This window comes from Vulpes vulpes, chromosome 5 (assembly GCF_048418805.1).
Source record: "Vulpes vulpes isolate BD-2025 chromosome 5, VulVul3, whole genome shotgun sequence".
In the NCBI taxonomy this organism is placed as follows: Eukaryota; Metazoa; Chordata; class Mammalia; order Carnivora; family Canidae; genus Vulpes; species Vulpes vulpes.
Genome location: NC_132784.1, coordinates 45,716,482 through 45,724,228, shown reverse-complemented (window position 1 = coordinate 45,724,228; position 7,747 = coordinate 45,716,482).

Here is a 7,747-nt window from a genome sequence, read left to right as displayed (position 1 = left end):
TAAATAAAAAATTAAAAAATTACAGCCTTAATATCCACTATGCCTATAAGATTCTCATAAAAATAATTATATACAACTAATCACACAGAGCTAAAAAGAATCCTAAATCTTTCCAGCTTTTTTTTTTCTCAGAGCCAAGGGTTTTTTTTATGTGAGCCCATTCTGACTGGGGGTTTCCATCTCTTGAAAGCCTCATATCCATGGTTAGGGCCCATACTCCACCTCTTTGGCTCATTTTTATCTCCTTTCAGATCTAGTAAGAAAAAGACTTATTTTCTTAGCTTTCTTGCTATCTAAGAATTGAAGTGATCAAAGAAGATCTTTTTCATCCTTAGTTTAGATGGAAGGCCTGTTATTTTCCCCACTAAAGAAGAAGTTATTGTACTCCATTTGATTTTTCCTCCCCCGTAGAAGGCCATCCATTCACATAATACTCTTTGCCTCCCTTTACTCTCTCACCCACTCCTCCTTCCCTAGTGTCCCAGCCTGGATTCTCGGAAAACAGAGCCTTAGACAAAGTCTTGCGTGTCTGGAATTAATGTAGGCAATGATCTCAGGGAATAGAACAGAAAGCAGTGGTACAGGAAAAGAGGGAAAGCTTATATAAGGGTTGTTGTAAGTTGACCACTGGTACCTGATCTTGTGGACCTTCTAAAATGTATCTCAGAACTGTCCACGTAGAGGATAAAGGAGGGAATCATTTATCTACCAGCTTTCATCCCCATTGATCAAAGGTGACCTCATGGCTATTAATGCAGGTTGAACTTGTACACATGTCAAGCAAGCATATTCCACACCAAAGCATCAGAAAAGCCCTGGAGATAGAAGCAAGAGGTAAGCAGAGGTATCAGGCTGCAACGTACAAAGGCATTCAAGCCTGTGCAGAACTGACAGCCTTACTAGCCCCTAGATTAGAAAGTGGAAAAAAAAAAAAGTGGGACAGCACTTAAACAAGTGTCCAACACATCTAACCCATGACATTGCCCGTGGGCAGGTTTCGGAGAGAAGCTGCCAGGCTCCTCACGTGAGTGCTAGCTATCCAAGAGAAGAGCACACTCTGGTCCTTTCCTCTTCCCAAGGTTCTTCCTGGTGCAGTGCCCCACATTGAGGGTCCAGTAATTTCTATGACTAGGTTGTACATCTGTCTAATTCTGCAGACTAGAATTAAAAACTACTGCTGGCTCATACCTAATACTGTCATTCAACATATCCTGACCTGTAATAAATATTGTGTCCTCCATCTGCCTGAGTTCTTCAACTTTCTCTCACTATTTTTCAGGACTGAGGTGAGGTAAGAGTGCTCTTTATTGGATCTCATAGCCTAGGACATTAGCATGGGCTGGAGAACAGAGTACATGCTGGATTTCCCTCACCATGGGCAGGCCATCCTGATGATGGCCTCTATCAGAAGTTATAGGAAAATTTCAAGAACTAACCTAGAGGCAACCAAGAGGGCATAAGAATCTTAACAGAAGTTGCTTTAATGGTGTTCCCAGGGAAGAATCTAGGCTGCAATACATTGCAGAACCTATTAGAAAAGAACACACACTTGAAGAGAAGTTGTGACATAAGAATGCTAGAGGAAGCAAAGCTGCAGAACTTTTTACCTGCAACTTTAGCCTACTGTAACCAGGGAAAAAATAATGAATGATAAGTACAACCTTCCCAGAGGAAGGAGGTCACAAGAGCAGTCACAAGAGCAGTGGAGCCAGGACCAGCTCTTTGGTTTCAGCAGAGATAACAAGTGAAGGGTGAATATGAGTATACAACAAAGAAGCAAGAGATTTATGGTGGAATTGAGAGGCTCTGCTGGGATGGAAAAAAAAAGAAAGGAACTGGACAAAGTAGATCCTGTTTAGACTGAGTTCATTGTTCTTGGGAGCTTAGCATAGAAGAGAGGGTGTGGAGGACTTTGGAAGCACCTGCTCTATGTGGGAGATAGAAAGGGATAGAGAATGTTGACTTCTGGAATTTTCATTTGCATTTTTTCATACCACTTTGTAAGGTAACCAAATTTAGCAAGTAAAAATACAGGGTTCCTAGTTATATGAATAATTTTACAGTATATCTCAAGTATATGGAACAAATTTATACTATGTATAGCATATATTTCCAGTAAAGAAAGCATTGTCTGAAATTCAAATTTAACTGGGTTTCTGTATTTTGTATTTACCTGTGTGTGTGTGTGTGTGTGTATATATATATGTGTGTATATATATATATACTCCTCCTCACATGAGGAGCCTGGCAGCTTCTCTGAAACCCGCCCACGGGCAAGTCATGGGTTAGATGGGTTGGACACCTGTTGTGAGCCACTTTACTTGCTGTGGAATTGAGCATGTAAAGTGCTCAAATGTGTGTGTGTGTGTGTGTGTGTGTGTGTGTGTGTGTATATATATATATATATACATTTGACATATATATGGCATATATATATGACATATATATATATTGACTATATATATTTATATATATATATTGACATTTACTTGAACTAGACACAGAATTAAGGTCCACAAGGCAGCCTGATGCAGATTTGGATACTAAATGTATGTACTGAATAAAGGAAAAAAATAGACAAGTGGTTATTGTTAAAGAAAAGACAGAAAAGTTGATAAGCAAAGTTGATTTAAAAAAAAGCTACCCAAGGAGATATAAGGTGGCAAGATGCAATGCAGGTAGAAGAACCAACTTTACACAAAATGAGGGATGCTCCTTCCCAAACATAAGAGTACAGCAAAAAAGGATGAATACATATTTAAATAAATTTGCATGTAAAAGTTTTGTCTAGAATGTTAGTTCCTTATGGACAGAGACCATGTTTTTTTGCTAAATGCCTGAAATTTGATAAGTATTCAATAACCATTTGTTAAACTAAACCTCTCATCTTTTTATTGCGTGGAGAGGAAAGGGGTATGTTTCAGACTGAGACGGGGCAAGACATGAAGGTCCGGAAAAGTGGATCAAGAAGACATAAAAGACTTCCTCACTGACTCCCAGTGAGGCTTGAACCACACATGATTTGCAATATAAAATGAGACTGATATTCTAACAGGTAATATCTAACAGATATTCTATTTTGCTGTGGTTTGTAAGTTCCCACTCTAAAGCTTCCTGAATCCTTGAAATGTAATCATCCAACCAATCTCCTTTTTTTTTTTTTTTTTTTTTTCCAAAAGTTTCAGTTTCTGACAGGACATTTCAAAAAACCATGACTTTTTCAATGAAACTAGAACTCTTACTTTCCAGGACATAAAGCAGCTCTTTCAAAAGAAGGCATGTCATGTGAAAATCAAGAGTTGTGAAAACAACACCTAGGGCACTTTCCTAGCTCTTGACAAAGACCTAGTTGCAACAAAATGGAAAGAGCATGAGGCCTAGACCCAAGAAAAATAATCAACAATCCTATTGTTTTATTTTCCAGTAGACACAGAAAGAGCCTTTCAACTATAAAAGACAACTTTAAGTACTAGAAAGATGGATCCTTCATCTCTGGATACTTTCATCTATATGCTTGCAATATTTCCTCAGGTAAGTCAAGAAGAATTCACTACTTGAAACATAAACTAAGAAAAAATTGGTCTAAAAACTCTTGTAAGTCTCATCACAAGACCCTAGTGAGAAACTCAGCAAGTCCTAGATTGGGGGAAAATATTCAGAATGCATACACCTGAAAAAGTGTATGTATATAAAACACACAAACACCTACAAACAAAAAAAGCTAAAGAGAAATAAATGGCCAATATTCCCTGACATAAAGCAACTCTTTTAAAAGAAGAGTGCTTTTTGAACATTTCGCTGAAGAATGTGTATGAGTGGCCAAGAACCACAGAACAAAGTGTTCAATATCATTAGTCATCAGAGAAATGCAAATTAAAGCACAAAGACGTATCATTTCATACCCACTAGAATGAGTGCATAAGAAAGACTGCCTATGCCGAATGTTGAAAAAGACGTGGAGCAATCAGAACTCTCCTATAGGGCTGGTTGGGTATGAAATGGTATGGTCACTTGGGGAAAGGGGCCAGATTCTTGAAAAGTGAAACTTGCATCTACCCTATGATCTAACAACTTCTCCTCCGAGTATTAATTCAAGGGACATGAAAACATGTTTCCGCCACAAACCTTTTACAAGAATGTTGACAGTACCTTTAAATATAAGGGCTAAACACTAGAAGGTCAACAAATCTGTACACTAAAACACGACAAAGCATTAAAAAGAAACAATTTATCAAGACATACAGTAACGCTGGGTCAATCTGAAAAGCATTATGCCAAGTGAAAGAAACCAGACCAAGGGAACAAAAAAAAACAACACAGGCGTACGGTAAGTGCATATGGTAAACACAGAGAGTAAGAAAAATCAAAACCACAACAGTGATTATTCCTCTTGGGGCAGGGTTAACTGGAAAGGGGCATGCACCTGAGTGCACTCAGTAGTCAGAACTGATTAAAACTGACTGCTTTGAACACTGCACTATGTGTAAATTATACACTAATAATAGTGCCCTGTTTTAAATTAAACTTTGCATTTTGAAAAAATTGTAGGCTCGCTCACACAGTGGTTGCTAAGAAATAATATAGAGAGTTCCCCTGTATACTGCACCCAGTTTCTCTCAATGATAGCACCTTGGTACTACTTAGTATGTCACAGCAGCATACTGACATTAATAAAGTCAAGATACAGAACATTTCCACCCCAGGAATTCCTCATGTTGCCCTTTTAAAACTATACTCCTTCTACCTTAGCCTCATCCTTAGGCCCTGGTAAGCACTAGTCTGTTCTCCATTATCTGTTTTATCATTTCAATAATGTCATAGAAATGGAATTCTGCAGTATGTAGGCTTTGGGGATTGCCTTTTTTTTCAATCAGAGTAATACTCTGGAGCCCAAGCCATATTGTTGCCTTTCTCAATAGTTTGTTCCTTTCCAGTTCTGAGTAATTCCCATGGCATAGATATACCACAGTATGTTTAGCCATTCGCTGGTAGGAGGACATCTGGGCTGTTTACAGTCTGTAGATATTACAAATAACAGCTGCCGTAAATATTTACAGACAAGTTTTCATGTGAATGTAAGTCTTTAATCTCCCTGGGTTAGTGCCTAATTTGAGGGTCACAATTTCATGGTTAGTTTAGGGGGTTTCATGTGTATGTGTGTGTTAGAAACTGCCAAACTGTTTTTCAAGAGTGGCCATACCATTTAGCATTCCACCGGCCTGTATAAGTGAGCTAGCTCTCCACATCCTCGCCAGTGCTATTTCTTATTTTAGGTGTTCCAACAAATGTGTAGTGGTACCTAACTGTAGCTTCAATTTGCATTTCCCTAACAGTTAATGATATGGAACTTCTTTTCATGTGCTTATTTGCTATCTAACTATGCTCTTCCTTGAAATGTCTCTTCATGTCTTTGCCCATTTTCTAACGGGATTGGTTTTTAAAACTGAGCTTTGAGAGGCCTTCATATATTCTAGAAACTAGCACTTTGTTAGATACCTTGATTTTTCATCTTCTTTCACAGAGTGAAAGTTTTTAGTTTCATGAATCCAATTTATTGATTTTTTTTAATTGAACACGCTTTTGTTGTCAAGTCTGAATTCTTTATCTAGCCCTAGATCCCAAATATGTTCAATTTTTTTCTTAACAGTTTTATAATTTTTACGTTTACATTTAAAAGTTAATTTTGAGTTAATTTTTGTGTGAGATTCAGGTCAAGCTTTTTTCTTTTTTCTTCTTCCAAGTTTTTATGTAAATTCCAGTTAGTTAACATACAATGTAATATTCAGGTAAAGAACTTAGTGATTCAACATCTCCATTTCACACCATACGGTGCTCATCACAAGTGCCCTCCTGAATTCTCATCACCTGTTTAACCCATTCCCCTACCCCCACACCCTGTGACCCTCAGTTTGTTCTCTATAGTTGAGTCTATTTCTCAGTTTGCCTATTTCTCCCCCTTATGTTCCTTTGCTCTGTTTCTTAAATTTGCAACAATGTGGATGCAGCTAGAGGGTATCATGCTAAGCAAAATGTCAGTCAGAGAAAGACAAATACCATGTGATTTCACTCATATGTGGAATTTCAGATTCTTTCCTTTTTCCCTTATTTTTTGGAGGTGGGGGGGAATCAATGGATGTCCAATTTGTCCATCACCATTTGTTGAAAAGGCTATCCTTTTTCCATTAAATTGTTTTTGAACCTTTGTCAAGAATCTACTGAGCCACTCTTTGTATGGGTCTATTTCTGGGTTCTCAGTCCTTATTCCACTGATCTTTGCGACTGATTTCTCTGCCAAGACCACACAATCTTGATTATCTATATAATACATCTTGCAATAGAGTATACTGGTCTCCTATTTATTTTTCCTCTTCAAAATGATTAGTTTAAAATATCCCCAAAGGGTGTTAGGCTTAGAATTAATTTTTAAAATAATACTCTTCCAGACATAATTTACCGGGAGAAAGTCACCAAACCCTAGTGGCCCTGACACATCAAAAAGCACCTGGGAAATACACTGCAAATCCTAGTTCTTCATGGAGATGTTTTCAGCACTGGCACTAGTCTTTTTGGGTCTCATCCCACAAAGCCTCCCTCTGCCTCCACTAGAAATTGACTTGTAGGACCTCACTAATACCATAAAAGTTAGGGCATGAACGGAAGAAGGCTCTGGTGGTTCTCTAACAGTTCATGTGTATGAATGACTTCTCCAATGTGGTGATCTCTTACATTAGTTGTCCTCAATGAAATTATCAATATCCATACCTTCTGTAGTCTCTCCCTCTCTGACTTGCTTTAAACATTAGAATGTGTCAAAAATTCTGTTTTGTGAACATGGAAAAGTCAGTTCTTTCTTTCCTATATACTAGCAGTGAACAATTGGAATTAAAAACAAAGCACCACTTACATTAACACACCCCAAAATGAAAAACTCAGATGCAAATCTAACAAAATATTGTATGACCTTTATGAGGAAAATTAAAAAGTTCTGATGAAAGAAATCAAAGATCTAAATAAATGGAGAGATAGTCCATGTTCATAGATAAGAAGACTCAATATTGTTAAGATGTCAGCTCTTCCCACCTTCATCTATAGATTCAAGACATTCCTAATCAAAAATCCCCGGCAGTTACTTGGTGGACATCTGCAAACTGTTTCTAAAGTTTATGTGGGAAGGCAAAGGATCCAGAATAACCAATACAATACTTTTTTCAGTATAAGAATAAAGCTATGGGAAGCTTGTTCTTTCTTTTTTTTAATTGAAATATAATTGACATATAACACTGTATAAGTTTAAGGTGTGCAACATGTTGATTTGATATAGTTATATATTGCATTATGATTACCACTGTAGCTTTAGCTAAACTAACACTTCGACCATGCCATATAATTATCACCTTATTTGTAGTGGGAACAATTAAGATCTAGTCTCCCAAGAGCTTTGAAGTTTATAATACAGTATTGTTAACTATAATCACTATGCTGTGCATTTGATTCTCCAACCCTTATTTACCTACTAGTTCTTACATATTCCCAACACAACACTGAAAAAGAAAAACAAAGTCTTCTTTGGGAGGGAAATGATATTACCTGACTTCAAAACTTACTATAAAGCTACAATCAATAAAACAATGTGCTATTAGTGAAAGAATATACAAATATAACAATGAAACTTAACAGAGAGCCAGAAATGGACCCATACAAATAAAGGCAACTGAACTTGACACGGTAGCAAAAGTAACTGAACAGA